Source organism: Harpia harpyja, chromosome 2, assembly GCF_026419915.1.
Source record: "Harpia harpyja isolate bHarHar1 chromosome 2, bHarHar1 primary haplotype, whole genome shotgun sequence".
NCBI classification, from domain to species: domain Eukaryota; kingdom Metazoa; phylum Chordata; class Aves; order Accipitriformes; family Accipitridae; genus Harpia; species Harpia harpyja.
In genome coordinates, this window is record NC_068941.1 from 28,396,105 (window position 1) to 28,420,172 (window position 24,068).

Consider the following 24,068-nt stretch of genomic DNA (forward strand, 5'->3'; position numbering starts at 1 on the left):
TTTTACCATCTTTTTTCCTTCACGGGAAGGAAATAATACATAATCATGTCCCATAGTGTCAACTTCAGGAAGCATGAAATGCAACAGTTAAGCCTTAGTTTTGGCTGGGATAGAGTTAATTTTCATCACAGTAGCTAGTATGGAGCTATGTTTTGGATTTGTGCTGAAAACAGTGTTGATAATACAGGGATGTTTTCCTTACTGCTGAGCAGTGCTCACACAGAGCCAAGGCCTTTTTCTGCCTCTCACACCACCCCATGAACAAGGAGGCTGGGGGTTCACAAGAAGTTGGGAAGGGACACAGCTGGGACAGCTGACCCCAACTGACCCAAGGGATATTCCAGACCATGTGACATCACGCTCAGCAATAAAAGCTGGGGGAAGAAGGAGGAAGGGAGGAAGGAGGAAGGGAGGACATTCAGCATTTGTCTTCCCAAGTAACCATTAAGCGTGATGGAGCCCTGCTTTCTTGGAGATGGCTGAACACCTGCCTGCCGATGGGAAGTAGTGAATGAATTCCTTATTTTGCTTTACCTATTAAACAGTTTTTATCTCAACCCATGAGTTTTCTCACTTTTATCCTTCTGATTCTGAGCAAGCAGCTGTGCAGGCCTGAGCTGCTGGCCAGGGTTAAGCCACAACAACCATTTTTCTTCCATGTTACTTCTACTGTGGAAGAATCAACATTTTATTGTACATTATTCTCCCCTCTGAGGTTTCTCCTGTACTTACACACACCTGCTTGAAAGAACATGACTGAAATAAATAGCTCCAGCACTAGGTTCAGCTGGTTCTTTAAGGTGCTGTCTTGTAGAGGATTACCCTGTACAACAAAGCAGGGAGCCCCAACAAGGCCATGAAGGTGCTTGGGTTTGGAGCATTTTCCTAGCAGCTGATGGAGATTTATGGAATCACTTTTTAAGACCATCTATTCCTGAAGTATGACCTCTTTGTTAGAGTCTTCATTTGCTTCATGATTTGGACAGCCATCTCTTGTTCCTTTTGTTTTATAGTGGGTTTGGGGTTTTTTTTTTCCCAATTAAAGATACTATTTATTAGTTTCTTGAACTTGCAGTCTTTTCCTACTTTTTAACTGGGCTTCCTAGGCCATTACGTGGTTCTCATTTTTGTGATTAGCCTCTGCAGCAGTCCATCATTACTAATTAGTATTTGCACAGGAGCTTTGATGTATTCTACTTGCACATTCAGCTTCTCCTTCTTAGTTATACCTGTAAAAATGCTGTAGCACTTCATCCTGTATTTCAGTAGTGATTTGAATGGCATTCCTTACAGCCTGTCCCTCCCTCTACCCAAGAAGTCTTAGTTTAAGTCAACTTTAAGTTTGTTAAACCTGAAACTGCAAACTGAAAAGCTGAGAAGTAACAGATTAACTTAAACTCACAGTTACTGCTATTCCTTCTTGCTTTGCTAATCACCATCTTATTATTTTTAACAATACTGGAAAGTCACACTGGTAAGGGCAACAGTACCTATAAAAATCAAACATACCACTCATATTCCTGCATATTTTGTTTCTTTAGAGGGGAGACTGGTGGTTTCACTGTTTCTGCAGCCAGGGCCCCAGGATCTGAGCTACAGCTCTTCTCCACTCCAGGTCATGCAAATTACTGCCATTTCCCAAGGATTCATGGATGACTTAAGGGCAGGAGTACCCTGTCATGGTGAGCTGGTTCTTAAAGCTATTTTGGTTGCACAAGGGTAAGCCAAGCCACACCCCATGCTCCACCAGAAGATGGTGGCATCCCCAGAGCATCACACCAACCCATGGGAGGAGGGCCAAGGCAGGGACCACCCCAGGGTAGGCCCATGGCCACCAGCATCCCCTGCACACCTGTAGCCCTGCCTGGGGCACTGCCACGTCCTTTTGGTGCTCACTGTCACCAGCTCCACTACGGTCCCATCACACAGGGCTTGACCTGCCCCATGCAGCCAGCACTGAGCCTGGAACTGCCCAGCCACCACGCCAGGAGCAGCAGCACCCTGCAAGGACTCCAGGCCATAGCAGCTCCTCTTCCTCCAGCCAGCGCCCTGCTCCCCACCAAGAGCTCCCTCCAGCTGTCCCATCTCAAGTACCCAGCATGAGGCCGCTGCACCTATCTGCTAGGCAAGGGGAAGCTGCGCAGACCTGCGTACACCAAGACACCGCAGCCGTGAAGAAGGTCTCCTCCAGCAGCGGCGAGAAGACCCCGCGTGCTGAGCGTGACCTGGTGCGTGGCACAGGTCCCGCGCTGCCCGAGGGGAGAGCCTGGGCTGGGGAGTGGAGCTGGGGCAGGGGGGATGAACGGCGCTGGTTTAATGTTTGTTTGTCTTTGTTTCACACTGTGTGAATTAGTAATTGCATTCTTATTTTAATTGGGAATAAGTTAATTTTCTGCAGGCTGAAGCTGTTTTGCCCACAATGGAAACTGCCTACAGGAAACCAGGTACCAGGCTGAGCTGAAGCAAGACCCAGGCCCGCAGGTGCACCGGAGCAGCACCTGGGGCCCCACTGCCCATTGACAAAGCCCTCTTCGCACTTGCTGAAGACCACCTCGCCGCCTCCCACCCAGTGCTGAGGCCAGAGGGTCTCTGAGATAGGTCCTCACCGCACGGGTGGCTTCATCCCAGCCCCGTGGGCAGGTGAAACCGTGACCCACTGCTGCCCCACCGCCTCGCCAGGCTCTACCCCACCACGGGCTCCTCGTCAGGGAGGTGACCGCGGGCTGAGCCAAAGGGGCTGGTGCTTGGCACCGGGCTGTGGCGTAGCCACTGGCGGGAGTGAGAGCCGGAGGGACCCACAGCTGTGCCAGAGCAGCCCCTGGGGCCTGACTCCCTGGGGATGAGCCCACGGCTGCTCCCGCTCCCCTGAGGCCACCCCCTGCCCGGCGCCAAGGGGAAAGGCCTACGCTGGGCTGGGCGGCTGCCGGGGCGCTGCCTGATCCTGCCTGGCTCCTGCCACCGTCGCGGCGTGGGGAGCACAGCTTCTGCTCGCTGCGGCACCAGGGGGGCTCCTGGCATGGTGGTAAATAAATTGCTGCCGTCACTTGATTGTAAGTATCACAGTTAATATCGAGTAGGTGTTGAATAATCAATTTACAAGTATTTAATAACTGTTAGTTTACAAATACTGTCTGATTATTAAACACTTAATAATTAGTTAATAAATACAGAAAGTATGGTATAAGCATAACAGGAGAAATCGAAGATGCTGTTTGGCTGTTTTCTCGCTGAGAAGTGCCTTCCTCCCCAGGGGTGAAGGAGCCGGTTCAGTCCTGGGTTCGTCTGCGGCGAGTGAGGGCGACCGGGCTGGTGGCACTGCCCCCCCAAATTGCTGAGCAGGAACCGTGCGTGTGCTGGGACACATCGTTTCTGCCCTTGAACGGAGACAGGGAGAGACCTGCCCCGGGTTGACTGAATCTGAGGAAGAAGCCGGGCTGCCTGCGCCGAGGATGATGATGCTGCCTGCCCTGCTCCTGGCTGGGGACAGCCCTGCCCATCCTTCAGCTAATTGCAGCTTCTGCTCATTATAGCAGTGTGGGCTTTGACAGGATCATAAGTCAATCACTGTCACAACCTGAATATGAACTGTCAGAATTGTACATTGTCTAAATATGGACTAATGAGTTAATGACTATTCCGGCTGTTGTACACACCTTGAATAAAGAGCTGGACACACAAAGACAGTGTGAAAAGTGCCTTTTCCCCCAGAGACTGTCTCAGTTGTTGAGTTCGGCCTCATGCATGCCGGCCTCCCAAGCTTCACGGACCAACATGACTGGACCCCCAACCTCCGGTGGGGGTCCAGGCACCCTGCCCAGCCCCCAGCACCCTCCCACCCCCCTGCACCAGTGGCCAACCTGGCCCCTGGGTGTGACCCCAGAAACAGCCGAGGCGGTCTCCGTTCCCGAGCCCGAACACGCAGGACTTGGTCTCTGCTCCAACCCCCCAGCCCAGCCCTGGAAGCCCATTTCCCAGCCCCCAAAACGTGGGACTTTTTGTTTTCAAGCCCCCCAAACAGTCCCAGGAGCCTGTTTTCAAGCCTAGAAAACACAGGACTTACTTACATCTTCATTTTCAAGTACAGAAAATACGGAAAACACAGGTCTTGGTCTCTGTTTCTGAGCCCCAAAAGCAGCTGCGTGGGCCAGGTCTTGACCACCAAGGACACGCGTCTCCCTTTGAGGCCCGAAGCCCATGACTCGCCCTCCCTTCCTGAAGTCAAATGAGCCGGGGTTTTGTAACCCCAAAACAGGCCCCCCCGAGCGTATGTCCCAGTCTGAAAAACACAGGACTCGGTCTCTGTTGTCAAGGACTTGAAAATGCAGAACTTAAGCCCATTCCTGACCCTAAAACCAGCCAAACGAGCCTGGTTTTGAGCCCCCCAGAACAGCCCCGAGCCCCTTTCAAGGCCTGAAAACCACACCACTCAACCCCTGCTTCTGAGCCTCGAAACCAGCCCATGGAGCTTGGTTTTGAGCCCCCAAACCACACGCCCCAGGCCGCGTTTGAGACCCAACCCCGCCAAGCGACCCTGGGTTTGAACCCCCAAACCAGGACTCGGTCTCTGCTCTGGAGCCCCAAAACCAGCTGCACGTGCCTGGTCTTGAGCCCCCAACCCCCCAGGCAGCCGCGGGGCTGGGCCCCAAACCCCACCTGGGGTGTTGGGCACAGGTCCAGCAGCATCGGCTGGGGGTCCTGGGGGGCGGGACTGCCCAGCCCTGCCCTGCCCTGGCAGCCCGAGGCCCCGCCCCACCCGGCCACACCCTCGCACCCCGCCCTGCCGGGCGCAGACCTGGCCCCCTCAGCTCTGACTGGGCGGGGCCTTGCTCCAGCCTGAGGGGGAGGGGTGCCGAGCGCGAGTGCAGAGTCGTCGTTTCACAGGTATTGGCTAATTAGTTAACAAGCATTGAAAGTACCGCAGAGAGACCCAATAAAGGGTTGGACTTGAAGGTGGTGTCCGAGCTCCGAAAATCGCCTTTCGCCCCAGGGACGATCCTCTCCTGTGTTACGCCAGTCCCGGTGCGTGCCATCCTCCCTCCCGCTTTCCGGGCACCGGCCCCGTTTCTGCACCCGAACCCACAGGACTTGGCCCCGCTTCTGCCCCATCCCAGGTCCCGCGTGGGATCTCTGGGGACAGGGAGGGGGGCCACCCGCCGCCCCGTGCTTCCCCCCCCCCCCCCGGGCTCCAGAGCTGGGGTGGGGGCACCCTCCCCGCAGAGAGGGTCTGCCCCCCCCGCTGCTGCCCGCAGCAGTGTCCCTGCCCTGGGCTCCCCACGGCGCGGGGCAGCGAGCGCTCGGCCGCCGGCCCCGCGTGTGCTGCAACCGGCTCACAGCAGCGCCAGCCCCGGCCCCGCCGTACGGCCAGCCCCAGGACGCCGGCCTAACCCCGCCCCGCGCCGGGGGGTCTGCTCCCCGCTGCTTCTGAGGCGTGACACCGGCAAGGCACGGGGTGGGGGGGGTGGAATCTCTCCCGGCACGGCCCGAAAGTCCCCGCCGCGGGTGCGGGTGGGGGCGGCCGGCAGCCGTGGCGGTGACGGCCGGCGCCTCAGCTCCGCCAGGGCAGGCGGTGCAGATTCGCGGGGGGGGGGGGGGGAGGGGGGCAGGCTCAAAAACTGACCCGTGAGAGAAATGCCAAAGTGTCCCTGAAGTGACACTCCAGCCCACGCGTCTATAAAGCTGATATAGAAAGACGTGTCGTCATCTGCTGTGGCTGCCTCAAAGCCGCTGGCAGCTGGAGGAAGCCCAGAGCCCCCCAGCACCCCCCATGCTGGCAGCCCAACTGCTCCTCTCACCGACATTTCTTGAGGAACAACGTTCAGGCAACGGGCAGTGCCATTGTCCCCGAGGGGTGGGAACGTGGTCACGGCACTGTCCTGTGAGGAAGCTATGTGACAGGGGCCTCCCACCAGCTGGGGATACGTATTTGAAGAGCAGGAATTACCGTGCTGTGGCCAAATCCCCCGTTGTGGGTGCCCTGAACTGACCATCGGCGCTACCCACCCGTGGGTCTGCCGCAGCACGGTGATCATGGAGGGGGGACAGTTTGGGCTCTCCTATATGAGCTGCTGCTCCCTGGCAGCGGGGACACTGAGTGGCTCGGCTGGGCCCTCGCCAAGGGAGCTCGGCCATGCGCTTCCTGAGGAGACAGACGGACGGACACACACAGCAGTTGTGCTCCTGATGTCACCACACGGGAAGCACCTACAGACGCTCAAAACAAGCATCCAACAAATGCTGATAAAGCAACAATTGCAACCAAACAGGCAAAACCAAAACGAAGAGAAACTGGAGGGGAAAAAAAACCCCAAACTTTACCCTGTCAGACTCTGATAAACAAACACAGTGCTCTGAAATTGGGTGCTCCAGGATCTCCATGTGCTCTCAGGGCAGCGCTGATCTTCATGAACTCGTTGTTGTCAGAGTACAAGTTTTGCAGATAAGAAAACATGAGGGGAAAAGCTTCTAAATCCATTAGCTGCACAAAATATAAAGCCCCTGTACACACAGTGAAGGGACTGTGTCTTCTGTAATCCTCTAACTGCCAAACCAACAGTCCCTTTGTGGTTCTGATGAGCTGGAGCAGGACTTTCCTGCCTCTGAGTTATCTCCAGATGCCGAAGACCTCCCTCCACCAAGGACAGGCCACAGACTTCATGACCACGCTCCTGTATAACTTGCTGTGTGCCAGACTGACATGTGCATGAAGACTGGATAATCACCTTTCTGGTGGAATGTAGAAGTGAAATACTGCAGGAGATAAGAGGCTTTTTTTTTTTTTTCTTTTCTTGACGCTGGACTTTTTTCTTTCCTGCTGATGAAAAGCTTTTACTGACATGGGGCAGCCTGGCCGCTGTTGGCAAGGGGCTCTGCATGTCCTGTAAAATTGCCAAGGAGATGTGGGCAACTTGCTTTAGTGAAACTGTTCCTCTGCCCCCAGGTGCGTTAGACTGACAAGATTATGGAAATTAGCTTTAAGTTGTCCTTTCCAGTGGCCCAGGAGGCAAATTCTGCTTTTGGGAACTACTTCTGCAATTCCTAGTGTGGACAAATTTTGTTATGGGAGCAGCTAGAACTTTTGGTAGCTTTGGCCAAGTTTGGAAGGGTTTGCATGGTACAACCAGCCACTGAAGTGACAACTAGTGTGTGGGACTTCAATTCATCAGCTCGGGAAGGGCTTTTATGAGCATGCAGTGCTCACTTCTGGTAGCCTTTTGCAGGCACTGTTTTTTCACAGTCCCAGAACCTTATCTGAGAAGGTAAAAGCATGTTTCTGGAAAAAGTCCTGTGTGGCCTATATTTTTCCGCTCTTTACTGAGGTTGTGGAAAAGTGTAGCTACTGAAGCTTTGGAGCAGTGAAACTTTCAAAGATGCAACCTGTCTGCAGATCGAAAGCCGTATCAGTTATTTCAGAATTAAGATAGGATGTGTGTTTTAGATGACATATGCACAGAGCTTTTGATAGCAGGAAAGCTTACATTTGATTCTGAAGATAAAATCACTTCAACTTTCAAATGGCTGTTGTAACTTTCACTGGAGAATTTAATACCTAGCAATGGCTCTTGCAAAACCTTTAAGGTGACCTGTAATGAAAAACAAAATTGCAGTTCTATTGTTGAAAATAACTTGATCAGTTAAGAGGTCTATTTCTTGCTTGATTTCCCACCTGTCCCTTTGTCCTTAAACAAAACCTGAATGACAGTCCTCCTTCCAACAGGAGAAGAAATCTTTCCACCTTTAAGACCAAAAAGTGCAAGTATCATTTAAGTATGTTTTTTGAAGGTGGTGCTTAGCATGAATTGTGTTTTCAGAGCTTTGAAACAAGGATGGGAAATATGGTATCTTATTTGCTGGGCATTAGTCTTGCACACTTGAAATCCAAAACAAACAGTGCAAGTTTTAGTACTTTTTGAAGCTGTTCCACAACTGGAAGGGAACATGGTTGGAAGAATCAACTGCTGTGTATGTCGGTCTGGCAGAAGAGTTCTTGCTTTAAGAACTCAGAACTTTTAAGAACTAAGTCAGCCCAGCCTCCTTACATGCACTGCTGAGAGCTGCTGTGTGAAGCTCAGCTTGGGTAGGCACTGATCAGACCGAGTGCGCTAAACGAATCCTGCCAAGTCACATGGGTATTTCTTTTGGTCGCTTGTGCTGGCAGCTGAGCTTGAACCCAAGATCTGTTGTTGCTGAAGTCTGTAGAGGCATTGGCAGCGCTGGCCTCCCTATGAGCAAGAAATAGTGCCATGCTGAACAGCTGATCATCTGAACAGACGTGGCCAATGGGATGGCAAAGGAACAGCTGTAGAGACTAACGGAAGAAATGTTAGTATTGGTGCTTTTCAGCATTAATAACATCCCAATCCAGTCATCTCTCATATATACCTGGAAGTAAGATGCCAAATGCCCCCATTATCCTGAATGTGTCAGAGTGAGGGGGGACATCAAAGGATGCAGGTATGGAAGAGGTGAACGGGCATTTGCTTGATGTTATGCTGCTCACTGGTTCCTGGCTGTCTGGCCTACCTGCAGAATACTTTCCTGTCTGCAAAAGCGCAATATTAAACTTTGAGTGGACAACTGATAATTTAGAGTGTAATTTATAGTGTTTTCACATCCTCTTAGTTTTAGGTTCATATAAAATGTCTTGTTTATTTTCTTGATTATTCATTTCAACTGTACATATGATTAAAAATAATGAATGGTTATTAATTTTTATCGTTAGTACTATCATTACACCTACTCATATCCTTTGATATTATTGCGAAAATTATCTTTAATAGTTTTAACAGGAGCTACTCCCCCATGCTAATGAGGATATAAATCAAAGTATTAAACAAGATAGAAAGTACAGCTTTGGACTATATTCTGAAATTGAATCCCCTCTGTGGAGTGAATACCTTCAGGTTTTGCTCAGAAGAATAACGATGTATGTCTCTTCCATGTACTTACACGAGATGGGATTTAACAACTTGGCCAGCATCAATTAAACTGTCTGTGGCAGTAGGGAGACAAATTCAAAGGCAGGAGAAAGAGCAGCTAGGACATTGCATTGCTGAACTCTGTTCTTAGGTCAGGAGGTTTTATGCCACTGGCCGCAACAAGGTGGAGTATACTGAGTTCTCTGGGGAATCCCACCTGAAGGACTTCAGCATGAAGTACAGGGCAAGAAGCCTGTGCTCCGATATTGAATAGATATCAGTCATTAAATTCCATAGGAGCATGCAATAGAGCTTCGTTTTTAATTACTGGGATGCCATTTTTTTTAAAACTGAGACATGGCAAAAAGGAATAAATAATCTTTCTAGTAATCTTTCAAAGGATGTCTTCTAAACATGGTAAACCATCTCTGCCCTCTTATTGTCCTCTGCTGCTTTGCTGCTTGTAACAGAGCGAAGCCTAGCAAGGGTATGGTGCTGGCAATGGATCAGAAAGTCAGGCTAGCTTCCTGTGCTTTCTTGTTTTATTGGGTGTTTCACCCAGCTCTAGTTAAAATGCCATTAATTTTTGCGAGGCTTTTTCTTTTTTTTTTTTTTTCAGTGAATATTGAACTAAAGCTCACTTCATACAGCACAACGCTCTTGCCAATATGAGCAAAAGCAATATAGCAGGATAATACTTTGGCATGTTTTCTGTATTCCTAAAATTTCCTGTTCAGAGTTGAGATCCCTGCTTTAAGAGGATTGCAGACTATTTGCTAAGGATTCTGCTAATGAAAGGTCTTCAGATACCCAGTTTAAGCTAATTGTTCCTAGACTTGTCACAATTTTTGAGGTGAAGGACATCATCGCTGCACTGCATGGGGGAATATTAATGTATTGAATGAAGCTGCTAGAAAGCAAAAGTGAAGAAGTGCAAGGGAAACTGTTGTGCACCTAGCCTATTGCTGGCCAAATACTCTGAGCAATTGTGGGGTTTAGTGACTTCAGTTGGAGTCTGCTGGCTGCATAGCTGAGGTGTTGGCTTTCCCTGCCATTGTGTGGTGAATCCCTGTCCTGGGAGGACAGCAGTGATGGCTATTGTTTAGTGCCATAGCTGATAATTGGAGAGTGGTTTTGTTTCTGTATGTGGGGTGGAGAGCAACAGCTGTTGAGAAACTTCTCACAAGAAGAAAATCAGGCAGCAAATGAAGTTGTTGGGTGGAGAGTTTAAAACTATTTTTTCCTTGCAGTGCTTAATTAACCTGTAGACCTCACTGCCAGAGAATGCTATGGAGGGTATTAGTAAAACTTCAGAAAGGTTTAGTCAAGTTAATGAACATGTTGAATATCCATTAATGTAGTTAATGCTCTAGATAAAATATTTCTTGAGAACAGTCATCTGTTTGACAGAACCTGTCAAAGTGGAAGGATGTAGTGGGGTTAAGATCTGTATTGAGTCTTGCTCTAAATAATTGCTAGATAGAAGACATCAGTTAGCTGGACTTCAGTCTGATCCAGAACAGGTCCTCCTAGTTTCCTGTTCTAGGCTTTGAGGACAACTTGTTGTTCCTCAACAATTTAGGTGCCAGCCTTTAGATGATTCACTGAGAAAATAGCCTGAGCCTGGAAAATTGGAGCTGGGTCCCACCTAGAACTGCTACAGTGGTGCTGGGAGGCAAGAGGCTATTGCAGGGAGGGTGACCAGAGCTAAGTCACTTGGCCCAGGGTCATGTTGCAAGCCTGCAGCAGTCAATTTGAACCTGGGTCCATGGTGCCCTGAGGCACCTTTTGGTCCTTTCAGTCTGCAGCCCACTATGGGTCCATGGCAAATGCTCCCTTTACACTCATATAAGGCACATCTGGGCATAAATGTTTTCACATCTACTTGGCTTTGATAATGGACTGTAATTGAGGCAGGCTTGAAAAACTTATTTTTAATGTTATGCAACACTTCTGCATTACTGTTGGTGCTTTTTTTTCAAGAGATGATGAAAACTATACAAGCAAATGGGGGGAATTACAGATGCATTTTCTCTTTGACCTTAGTAAATGAGGTCTTCGGTGCCAGTCATCTTTCAGACTACTTGATTATATATCATCATGTGTGTTTGTCCAAGAGCATCTCTCGTTTGAACAGCAACAGCTCCCTCTGTCTGCCTTGAGTAAGCAATGGGCTGTTGCACATCAACAGATGATGTTATTTGCTTGTTTCCTGCCCAGTGAAATTCATGCTCTCGAGATATGTTTGCAGCTTAAATGGATTAACTTTGAGATGGTTTTAGATTTTCTTCGTATATTTTTAGGAGTGGTTGTAAAATTTTTGCTATTACTTCAACTTCCAGTTTATGAATGGAACAACTGTTTTAAAAAGCGGGGGGGGAACTTGCATTAGTGCAAGAGACTGTTTTCTGTTGAAAGTGAGCTTTGAACAACCCGTGAATCACTGCCACATTGAACATCTCTCTGGCGATTTAAAAGTTTTATACCCTCTTCCAAAGTGCTACTATTGTCTGTGCAACAAATGTGAACTGAACTGTTCTGTTAAAAGTAAGTCATGCACACTTAAGAACATAATAGTAGCTCAGCGTTAACAATACTGCTACATTCATCTCAGCAAACTGTTATTGTAGTACAACTGAAGCTCTAGCAAGCCGTTTGCCTTGTGATGAAGAGCCAGAATGCGATTAAAGGCATGCTATTAACATTTCCTAGCTCTTTTCTCACTTTGACATTTGTCCTGTATTAGGGTTTTTGATCACAATCTCAGCAGTGCACTTTACTACGGATAGCACTTGAAGGTTTCACAAGGCCGCCTATAAAAGGTACATCATATCTCATCTGGTATTTGCTGCAATAGGTAAAGGAGAAACAATAGCCTGGCTGAAGTTTGGTTTGGCTTAAAATATTTTGCTCAAGAACTTCCTTTCTGTGTTAGTATTTTTTTAAATATAAAAATAGCTAGGGCTTCAGCTCCAAAGTACAACACAAATGATCGCCTGATGCAGCTCTACTACTAGGAAGGTGTTTACAATGCATTAGGCTGCAGGGTGTGTTCAGATGACAAGCCAAAAATCGTTACCCTCCACCGCAGGAAGAAAGCTTGTTAAGGTTTGTAGGAGATGTAGTCCAGCCAGGGTGCACTGGATTCAGGTGCACATAGAGTCCTTTAAGCTGGCTATGGTTCCTGTGAGGTTTTGCTGCAGTCTTTCTGAATAAGTCTTTCAGTTCTAGTGTTTCAATCTTTGAAGGACTTTCCTCTTAACATAAAATTCCCAACTGGATGGGGGAATACATTTATTCTGTTAGGTTACTGCTGCCTCCTTACTGAATAGAAACATGATACCATCAAGTGTTTTTCCCAAGGAGCCAGATAAAAAAAAAAACAAAACAAAAAACCACCCCCCAAAAACAGTGAAACCAACAATGTCAGTTTGCTCCTGTTCACGAGTTCTGCTTTTGGAGTGAAATACCAAGGTTGTCTTTGCATCTATGTGCATGGTTAGAGGTGTAAGAAAATTTGCAATGAATGTGGAGTTGTATTTCATTGCATGGTTCAAACAAGTGTGTACGCTTATACTTAAGAAAACTCTTGTATAAGAGCAGCCATTTGTAGAGTCTTCTGATCTTTCATGCTTCACAACCAGGCCTGAGGGATGGGTTTTAGAGGCATGTAACTTGTGGAAGACAAAGTTAAAGCTTTATCAGAATTAGAATGTGCTCAGAAATTTTGATAGCATGTACCATTAGCTACTGAAACTGTTTTAGCACCGAAGTCTCTCCTCAGAGGTGACAGTCACACTGTGGATGTGCTTGTTGGATGTCCCCTTCTGGATTTAACTCCTATATTTCAGACTCACTCTAAATATAAAATAGAACCACTTTATAGTTAAAAGGTCACTTCAAATTCATGATGCATTTTTCTGTAGTTAATAAAATATGAAATTCTTTCACATGATGAAATATTTCATGTGTTTTTCTTTTCCTTCAGTAAATGTTGTCAAGTTCAACAAACATTCTTGAATGAAAGACAGTAGCTTCTGGGCGGGGGGAAACCTAAACAACCCCAGCTCTACAGCTCACTGACAGTCCACTCAGCCCCAGGGTACATGGCTAAATTATTAATCCTGTCATTGCTGACTATTCAGTAAATCGCAAGTGCCTGGCCCTTCAAGTGCCTTGGCTCGTTTTATTTTTTTGAGGCCCTCTGTCCAGCCTCTGCTTGCCAGGAGAATGACAGCAGCTCAGCTGGCTGGCTGTGGTCACATCACCCTGGACACCCCAAAGTCACTGTGGAAGGCTGCTAGTCTCTGCTCCCTATGTGCCAGCTTGAGCTGAGCCTGAATCTGGTGCTGTACCCGTTAGCCAAGTCTAGTGTAACATCATACAGTCTGCTCCATTTAGCTCTCTAGCAGGGACAAAGGTCTCTCAGGTTGTTCCCTGTAGTCAAAATGCTCATTTCACTGGAAATCTTTCCTGAACCTGTACAATTTCTCCCAGTGAAACTCTCCTTAATGCAAGCTCTGTCTGTAGAGAGCTTGTTTTGATGAAATAATGCTTTCTTCTTTTTATACATAAGTATATAGATAAAAGAATCCTAACTAGCCTTAGTTAGAAAGGGAAGTGTTATTATCTTAAAAGAATTCTGCTCTTATGAAACTTAGTTAAGCTTCACTCTACTAAAAGTTGTAATGTAAACTTGCTCAAAGAAAAACAGTATGTGGTGACTGCAAGACAGTATGCTTATAAGTAAGAAATCACCCTGTTGTCAGTGGTGTTGATAACAGACCTGCTAGTTAAAGCAGGGGGGAAGTAGATGAACAGCACCTTATTAATGACATAGTGAGGTCTGTTGGGCTTGGTGAGCTATTCTGTGGTTAGTTGCATGTTTTCAAAGCAAATGATTCAGTGCTACATGTTATTTTGCATGCAAAATAACTAAGTCTATAGTGAGTTCTGTTCTTTTTCTGTTTACGAATAACCCCGTGCTAGTCACAGCATTGGTTGTGTGAGGCTTGGGATGTTTTTGAGAGCAAAAAACACATGCAATAGGGAGACAGATACTTTGCTGCTGTGTACCAGTTAGGTGAATATAGCTAGATAGATTGGATAGATGAAAGTAGAAGACAACTATGGTCCCTATGCTGTACTACCAAGCCAGATGTCTGGTGTTTCCTTCCTGTTGTCTTGGCATGTTGCTTGCATGAACACCTACTTGTTATCAGAGCCAGCTGGACTCGGGGAATCCTCTGATTTGCCCTTTGGGCTTACTGGTCCCAGAGCACAGCCTTGCTGCCTGCAAAACCTGGAGAGCCAGCCAAGAGGCATTGAAGTCTGCATGCTTGGGCCATGGGCATCTGAGGCAGTCTTTAAAGCCCAGGGGGATCATTTCCAAATCTAATTGGTATTTTGGATCTCCCATGAAGTATTTGGGTAACTGGAGCTGTACTGTGTATGTTTGGGTGGGGATGGTGGGGAGAAGACTGGGTTGGTTTGTTTTTCAGTTCAGTGAAGGACTATATTGCCATTCCAAGGGGAAGTGAATGTATTTCCCAGCTGGTTTGGTGCTCAGAGTTTTAAGGGCCATTTCTGTCAGCTGCAGTGACAAAAGGTCATCAGATCCTTCCCGTGTGCCTTGGACTTGTGTTGTGGGACTTAAATTCTCCATGCATGCAGGCAAACCAGGAACAGAGGCAGCCTGGACCGTACATCTTCTGTCTGAAGGACGGAGGGGAGAAATGCTTCCCTCATGCTCATTTGATGATGAACGTAAGGGAGCCAGGGTGAACCCATCTGTCCCTTACAAAAGACTTTTGCAGTGAATGAGGGCCGAGGGCACTAGAAGGGAAGGGACGTGTGTCTAGGAACAATGTGTGAGCTGGCCTTGTAGTGCACCTCCTGTCTGGTGCCACCACTGCTGGGGTCTGTGGCACACAGGTGGCAGGCAGCTATCCAGGCTTGCCAGCTGCTGCAGCGAGCAGGGAGGAATTGGGCTAGCACACAGCCTGTCTGTCTGTCACCTTTGGGAAACACCCAGCTTTTGACTTCCAGCCCTGCATAATGGGGTTCCCACACACAGCTGGGAGCATCATGTGAGACACAAACCTCTAGTGAGGTCTAAACTGAAGTAATAGCCAGAGGCCTTAACCAGTCTCTGGTTACTTCATGAGTGCTGCTGTTGTCCCTGGCCTTCTGTCTACTCATCTGCACCTGCAGGGTTGAAAGCCGTAAAGAAATCCTGTTCAGTCTGAACCAAAAAGTACAGCTGGGCTTTGTGTGCACAGAGGGCTTTATAAAGGTCATGAATTGAGCTTTTGTGCCAACCTTTTTGTGATTTACTTCTCATTGTTTCTCTTTCTCCAGGAATTTCTCCTCTGAATTGCCATCTGCTAGCTTTTTTAACAGGGACTTCTGTGTTGCAGGTTTTCTATTAGTGCATGTCTTAACCCCTTTGTGCAGGAAAGCTGGACCACTGTGCAGGTCTGTCACTGCCTCCGTGTGTTGCTAAATCTACTGGAGTAATGCTGGAGAGTTACCACTTGGTTTTTGGAGGGAAGAGGACAACTAGCTTCAAATAGTCTGCAACACCGGGTGTAAACTAATCTCTGGGACAGCAAAGAAATCCAGAGTGTGAGAAAGACTGTCAGATCAAACACAGATTCATTTGTTTTTACAATCAGTTCTGTGTTTTAGGTCTCCGAGGGGTTCATTCAGACTCATTCATAAGTCTTCTGTTACCAGCTCTGAGCATGTTTTGAACCGCTTTTGCTCTGATGCTGTGAAAAAGGATTAGGCACAAAAGACCAGCTGCAAAGATGCTTCTTCTGGTCACTTGTTATAACTTGGGTTTACTGCTGCGCTCAGTCCTGCAGATAGCTGATATAATAGACTGACGTGTTCTGTCTCTCACTTCAGTAACAAACACTATAAAATGCTCAGGACACTTTTGATTAGTAGTGAGGTAGTTATGGCACATGTACAGCCTTCATATATATTTCTTTCAAGATACTCAAGGTGATTAGGTCACACTATCGGCATTAAAAATTCTTCATAATTCTACTCTTGGAAGAAACCAGCATCTCCTTCTGTGCAGAAGAGCGACAGAAGCTTCTTCTGTTGAAACTCAGCCAGGTACTGTTTCTGTTTAGGAGCTGAAATGCATTGATGGTAAATAAAAAATTGTTACTACTGCTTTGTGGTTTCAACTATGGCAGAAAAGGAAAGGCTGGGCTATGCAAAGCAGGAATCCTGGGGAAGGATTAATTTGCCCATCTGCGGGGCAAGTGTCTAAGTAATGGTTTAAGGTCACTCTGAGATGATAGAGTGGGTTGTCTGTGAGAGGCACTTGATTTCTTTAAAATAACTAGCTTAGCCTAGACGCCTGACTTTTAGCCATTCAGTGTTGGGTAAGATGATTCTCTCCTGCATATCTATATTAAGAAACAAGCTGTTGATTTTTTCAGTTTTCCAGTCTTAATAATTGCAAGATTTCAAAGGATATCCTAGCAAAAATAGAAATCAGGTGGGAAGTGTGCACTCGCCTATTCCTTCCTAGTGCCAAAGCCCACTTTGTAGGTAGAAAGCTGAGAAGATCGGTGAGTTCTGGGTTGTGCTGCACCTCAAGAAAATACTGAATGTCAATATATTTGAATAGCAAAATGCAAGCCAGAAACATCATTAAATAATGACAGGTGTCTGCACAAGTTAATTGGTGATCCTCAGGGAAAATGATTGCATCCCCTGAATGTCGATAAACCACTTTATCTGTGGAAGTTTGAGGAATCAATAAAACCCAGCATCTCCTTTGCTTTTGTTCTGACGGGTGGTATCTCATCTAGTGCTTCCCCTGAAAGGGTCAGACCCCTTTGCCTTTTGTATCTCTTGGGGTCTCTGAACTCCAGTTTGTCCCTAGTTTCCTTGCACAGACCTGTTTTGAGGCATGAGTTAATATGATGCTGCTTGGTCCCCCAAATGTATAAATTTGGGTCCCTCAGATTCATTTCCCAAAAGGTAGGCTGTTTCTCAGGAAGCTGTGTTCAGCTAGGGGTAAGAACTGTAATCTGGAGGTGGTATTTGCAGTTAGGCACCCTAGTATCACAGAAAATTGGAGGACCAATTACAATCAATTAGCTGCCATCTATCTGAAAATCCCATCTTTAAAATTAAGGACTTTTAAAACACATCTTTGAAAAATGAGAAGGAAAAGAAAGGTGTTGCGGAAAAAATCCAGGCTGCCTTTTTCTCTTGCACAGGTTTGCTTATACAAAGTCTCTCCCAGAAATCCAACAAAAATAAAATTACTGTAAATAACAGGGGACCTATGAAGGCTTCTGCTGACATTGGTAAGCTTGACATGTCCTTAAAATGAGCATGAGGAGCCAGCCACAGCCTTGAGATCTCCTGTTTTGTTTTAATAGAATACAATAGATAGAGTGGAACAAGACAACCCTATAAATAGTAAAAGTTCAGGTGTGATGGTTGAGACAGATTAAATGAGGGTTTGTAGACAAATAAGGCCACAATAAAGACATATTTCAGGTCTTGGTTTTGGGGTGGTTTTTTGGCTGTTTTTTCTTCTCCCGGTTAACACTGCTTCGTTCTTCTGGATTCATAAAAACTGAAGCTGAATCAGGACCTTGCTGGGTCCCCACATCAGCCTAGAACTGTAAGTTGTGGCTGGCTGTGCAGGACTTTCCATACCAATTTTCACATGATTCCCCCTTTACCATCACAGTTTAAGCTCTCTTCCCTTTCCAAGGCAGAGAAAACTTTGTGGGGCTCAGGTTTTAATGCATAATGCGACTTTCAAAGTCCAAAAGAAGCATGCAGAAATCAAAGGATTGACGTAAAATTATTTGATTCTGCAAATAGAATAGTTGGTTCTTCTGCTGAAGAGGCTGTATCACCTTCAGGATCTACTGTAATCAAGACAGCCGCTTGCTGGATGTTGATAATTTAGTTGCTGCCACTCTGGAAAAGGTAATTCACTAACCACTGTATAACAATTTTCCCAGGAGTTGTTCCCCAGCTGGCTACATGCATTTCTCAAAGGGTTTTTTCATTCAGTTTTACATATGTTAATATATATTATTTTTCTTTTGCCTAAGATCCCCAACAGCAAGTGGAGTTCTCATGCTGGGAAGCAGCATTTCCATTTTAAATAGTCACAAATCCACTTTTTGTGAGGAGGGAAAGGCAGGAGCATGGCACTATTCACATGGCTAGACCACTGAGCAGACATCTTCCCAAGCTTACTGAGCAAGACTGGCTGGGAGTGGAGTGACAACATGGGGCTGACACTAGGCAGAGTCGCCTGCCTCAGAAAAAGAAATCCTGGGGTTGGCAACTATGATACAACCTACCTAAATCCCTAATAACTAAGGACTGGCTTTTATCAAAGTCTGACAATTTCCAGCCTCACCAGAATTTTTATTTTAATGTTGTTTTCTATCATTTCTATGCCAGGCTTATCGCTATATATGTCAGATTGTCTCTTGGTTCCAGTTTTGTCAGCTGTAATCTTGTTCCACAGATTCAGGGGTAAGTGCCTGCCCTGCAGGGTACAAGTTCATAACCTAAGCAGGAACTGATTCTTGTAACTTGGCTATCTGGTATGGCAAGTCCATCTAGTCTTGGCCCTAAGGTACCAGTTTGGCCATGCTTATCTTAAAGCATTTCTTGAATGTATTCTAGTATCTCCAATGGTAACTGTTCTTTGAGAGGCACTGTGGGGCCCAAGTGAAGCCATGGCATGCAGCTTGCTTGGTCTACCTCCCCTCCCACTGCCAGCAGGTCAAAGGGGCCTCTTGAAGAAAGATCTACTTATTGCAAAATATTCCCTGGTGTGAAAAACTGCATTTTGTTAGCAAGCATCTGTCACCCAAGAGGTGTGTGCCATGGGTGGGAGGACTTGCTGTGCTGGGATACCAGGGGGTTGTTTCTTTGTTTGTGGTGCTTTTTCAAGTGCAGGGCCCTGCTGAAAGGCAAAGGTCCCCATCTGGTAGGCAGCATCGTCTTTTTCCATGCCACATCTTCACCATTTGCATGATTTCTGGGAGGATTAGAGAGCTGGACTGACATGGTAGTAAACAGACAAGATCCAGGCACTGCAGCAGTGGGGAGCACTGGAGTAAGTCTTGCAAAGAACAGGCAAGTCTTTGCAGGTCTGAGGTACACCTACCTGGTAAAGCAGGAAATAGCTCTGTAAAAGCCCAGTGGACTGGCTGTGGTACCATGCTTAAAAGGCCCCCATGTTCCTCCCCGAGATTGCCATCTACCTTTGGTGTCCTGCCTGGTCTGGGGAGAGATGGGAGAGATGTGTTCCTGCTGATAGTCAGGAGTTCCTCTCCTGTCTAAGGCACGTGAATTCATAGCTCTAAGAGACATGCTAAGGCGGAGTCCTTAGTCAGTTATAAATCATTTACGCTTTCTCAGTCCTGTGCTTCCCAGACCTCGATAATTTCATCGTTCCAGCTGAACAGGAGTTTTACCTTGTTAAATTCAGGGAGTGCCACTGATGACAGCAGTCTTTTATCCTGTCCTTCTCATTTTCTGCCAGACCCATAATGAATGATTAATCTCAGTGTGTTGCAAACGGTGCAACTACCTGTTTCTTTTGCCTGTAATAAAATATATGCTGTTTGAGCTGATTGTGCAGCATCTGTATTTGGATTTTTTTGCCATTTCATCTGTTTTATATTGTGAACTTACTTAAAGAGCTGTACTGTAACTGTGGAAAATGTAGGTTTTCCCCTATTGTCCCTCTTTATTTTTAATGAACTGATTTCACTATTTCTAATGCACATCAGCTTGTGTGCCTTTACCACCTACCCATGCTAAGACTCAAGTTTATTGATCGTAAATGTATGTTCCACTACTCTTCATGCTTATTGTCAAAAATCAAAGCAGCCAGATACATCTCTGGTCTACAAGCCCAGCTTTTCATGGAGATATCACTTTAAAAATCAAATCTCCCCTCTCTATTCATGGTCTAGAGCAGATCCTCAGGTGTAAATTGCTACAGCCCCATGGGGCTATTCAAATGGACACCAACAGGGCCTGTGGTCTTCCAGAGCAGCACATTTTCTGACATTTCTGTATATTGGAATCATGCAAGTCAAACAGTACTTAAATAATTCAAGAGTGTGGAAACACTGGGCCCATTGATTTGTCATCTTTCTTGAAGTTATTTATACTAAATTTTTCTTCCAATACTCTTTTTGGATTGAAATACTGAAAGCACAGTAAGACAGAAAATGAGTTGTGCGGAAACATCTTCATAGGAGGCTTGATCGCTGTTATGCCAAGAGCAGCTACCTTAATTTACTAATGTATCATTCACTTCAAAATAACCCTGTAATTTTTATGTTGTAAATTCAATACTTGCTATTTAATATTGCATAAACTATATTGCTAGTTCTCAGGACTAAACTTAACCATAATAGCTATATCCAATATATACTTATTTGGATAGCTTGAAAGTCTGGTGGTCTTGCAGCAACTTAACAGGCACATGATTGACTGACTTGCTGCGGTGAGGTTTGTCACAGATTAACTCTTTGGATAACTGGGGCTCAGAATTTACAAGTGGCCCTGAAAAGCTGAATAACTATGTGAAGATAATTCTGCAGCTCACTTGAATCTTCCTGTCCTCAGGAAAAGTTACAAACCCAAAGTGGTCACAGTTTTCTTACTTGTTGACCCACTTCCCCAGTACAGTGACTCGCTAGTGTGTTATTTTGCTTTTCTGGCCTTATCGAAATGCTGTCTCATAAGCTGGTAGTTTTTAAGGCCAGGAAATGTGTGGGGATCTTCTTAGTAATGGTGGTGTGAACTTCTGTTCATAGCAACTCACCTGCTGTCTGTATAACCACACCTGGCATTAGTGATGCTTTTTTAGAAATGTGCAGCTGATGAAATGCTGAGCTGATGCATGTTTTTCCATCACTTATGTTCAGATAGTACGGATGACCTCAGAGGTATCTACTCATTTTATGGGCACCCTACCTTTGAAATCATTAGTGCTTAATTTTCACTGCTGCTTGCACTCAACAAGTTAGTAGTGGCTTCATGAATTACTAATGTGGTGCTTAAAGGTGAAAAGTAAAGACCTCATCAAATTCTGGATATTTGCATATACACTGCAGATAATTAAGTATCTGAGAGGCAATGCTTTTTTCTTCTCTCCCCCTTTGCTGTTAGGGTATTCAATAAGAGAGTCCATTTAATATCTTTTGCTGGTGAGGATTAACCTTTGTTTAATGCTGTCCAGTCCTGTATAGTATATTATATGCTGCATTAACCCTCATTTGCAAAGCAGCTTCTCGGGTTCTGTTGTGTTTACACTGGCAAGCTCCAAGAGGTAATTACAGAGCTCCTTTGTTAGAAATTAAGTGTTGCAGATGAAGACTTCTCCAGTAAATCAGAAATCACATATACAGTTCAGTTTAAGAATTGGGGAGACCATCTTTTTCTTTTCCCTCTGAAATTCTTCTCCATCAAATCAAAAGCAGTTCTTCAAAGCACTGAAGTGTATACTTAGCATTACACTCTTGAATTCAATAAGACACTTCTGCCTTTACTAAACAGGCATGTCTTTAAACAAAGCACTTAAACACATGCTTAATTAGTTATTGAGGCAAGAGGTATGGTGTATATATACTGTTCACATTTAAAGAAGGGGATTTTTTTTTCCCGGTATATATGACCTCTTTAAAGCAGGAAACATGCTTCTAGCTTGAGTAATGGCTTTTTTCTTTTTCAAAGGCATTTCAATTCAGTGTAGATAAAAATGATCTTTTAAGAATGAGTCAAAGGTTTAAATGCCTGTTTTACCCAATCCCTTTTGAAACCCAGTTCAGACATACAGCTTCTTTGAAATAAATAATTGTGCCAGAAGCTATGTTCATTAGGAAACTGTTTTTAGTATCACCTGCATAAACTAAATCACAGATGCTTCAATCAAGGATGTTTTTTTTTAAAGAAAGGCTTTAAATTGCCTACTCTGCAGTATCACATGCTTGCCTGTAATTTAGTGCCTTATCCAATGGAGTGTCACAGGCATTAGCTTCTTCTGGAATGTGAAAATGATTAGAAAAAAAAATCCATATACAATACCCTGATTTTTTACAGAATACTAAAAACATCTGAAAAATGTTTAAGTTATTATAATTCTGATAATCATGTTCTAGACATTCTTTCTGCCTTGTATTGCACAGTGTATTTTTTCTTTTTTTTTTTTTTTAAACCAGAATAATGAGTTAAACTTTGGGTTATATATAATTTGGGTTTTCTGAAGTTTGTTTTTTAAAAAGGAGACAGGTAAAACTGGCATTGTGAGCAGAGGTGTTCTGCCACTCTGGCATACATGGGCACTCCACAAAGCATTACTTGAAAGAGGAACTGTGAACTCTTGCACATCTGAGCTGATTGCTTTAGGAATAGGAGAACTGTGATGTTCTTCATCTCTCCAGTGACAGGTAACATCACACACATGGCATGAGACTTTCAAAAGGGGTCATTCTGTCCTAGCTCTTATGGTGGGGGACAGCCATCAGTTGACTTGACAGGATTAGAATGGGCAAAGTCAGGTGTCAGTGTTACTAAACCACTTCTTGTTTTAAATTGACTTCATACTGTCTGGTTTGGCAGTGCTAGGGTACAACTCTCTGCAGCTTCTTCTGTTGGTGTTCTCCGCTGTTGGTGACTTGTGTTACGGACCAAGACAACCCATGCCCTCTATTACTGGAGCATGCATATGTAGTGAAGCATAGGCCTTTTGGCTATGCAAAAGGGAGGTGAATTAACACAGCAACTGCAGCATATGGAAGAATCATACTGAGGCCACTTCTGTTGCTTCTAGGGCCATTAACAATTTCTATGGTGTGTTAGTGAATGGACTTGTGCTTTGTGAATGCAAGCGTGGGTATCGTTACCAGAACCCTTCAGGAAATTGGTGGATAGCAGTCTGTTTGGTTTGTCATAGACCAGCCAGAGGAGTGGAGGTCCAGGACACTATTTCTACAGATGATGCCACTTTGCCTGTACTATCGCTGATATTAGTCAGCAGTTTTCAACAGATGGATATCCAAAAGTTTTCCAGTCATTGCAGACCTATTTGTAAAGTTCATGTGCAGAGGACTATGTAGACTGTGGCCGTTATACTCACCATTCATGGGTTCTAATGTCGTGGTGAAAATCACTGTTAGTAACAAGAGCATTGCACCCTGAATAAAACTGATTGTTCAAAGCTTCACTGGAAACTGGTCCTGACCTGCATTTATTTGTAACAGATGCTAGAGTGAAAATTCTCATATGCAGGTGCACACTCACCTGACTGGATTTGTTGATATAGAGACTGAATCATGTGCTCCTGAATCTGTAACAGTGAAGCTCAGACTTGACCACAGAGAAATTTAGGGGCATTGATTGCCAGTGTTGAATGGACATCACGCTTCATTTGGAAGTGCTTCAGCCTCTAATTCATCTAGCTGTGACTAAACTGTGAGCAAGAGCCATAGTGGGGCTTGAATGTCCTTCTATCTAGTTAAAAAGCTAGCCTGGCAATAAAGCCTGCTGCAGATCTGCAACAGCTGCTTGTGGAGGAACAAATGGAGTGATACCGAGAGTGTAAGCATCAAATTCAGAGGTATTCATGTTTCCACAAAGTTGCACCTTATGACTGATAGCTAACAGGCACAGAGGTCTGTTGCTTTGTCAAAGATGTATGGGCATTTTCATTGTTTTTGTTGTAAGGCAGACAAATATCAGTGTGCATTATAAACAAATGACATATTACTGAAAGAGGTAATTGGCTGGAAACACTTCATACTTATGTAGAAGTTGTCATAACATCTTCATAGTTAAGTGAATGCTTAACTATTAATTCTCCTCCTTCCAATCGACGTAAAGTTCCTAAACTACCCTCTGGTTTGAAGCAGAAGGAATGGCATTTGCTCTATCACATAAATTTGTCTCCTGTTAATATGGGGATGTAGGTCTGTGTTTGGCACAGATTTTCTTCTGTGATGCATGAAAATATCAAGACGATTCAATCCTATGAAAAGATAAGGTTTGGGAAATAGCAGTTGGCTATGCTTTCCTTTCACGTTCTTATATTCAGCAGGATAGCTCTTAATTGCAGATGCAGAGATGACC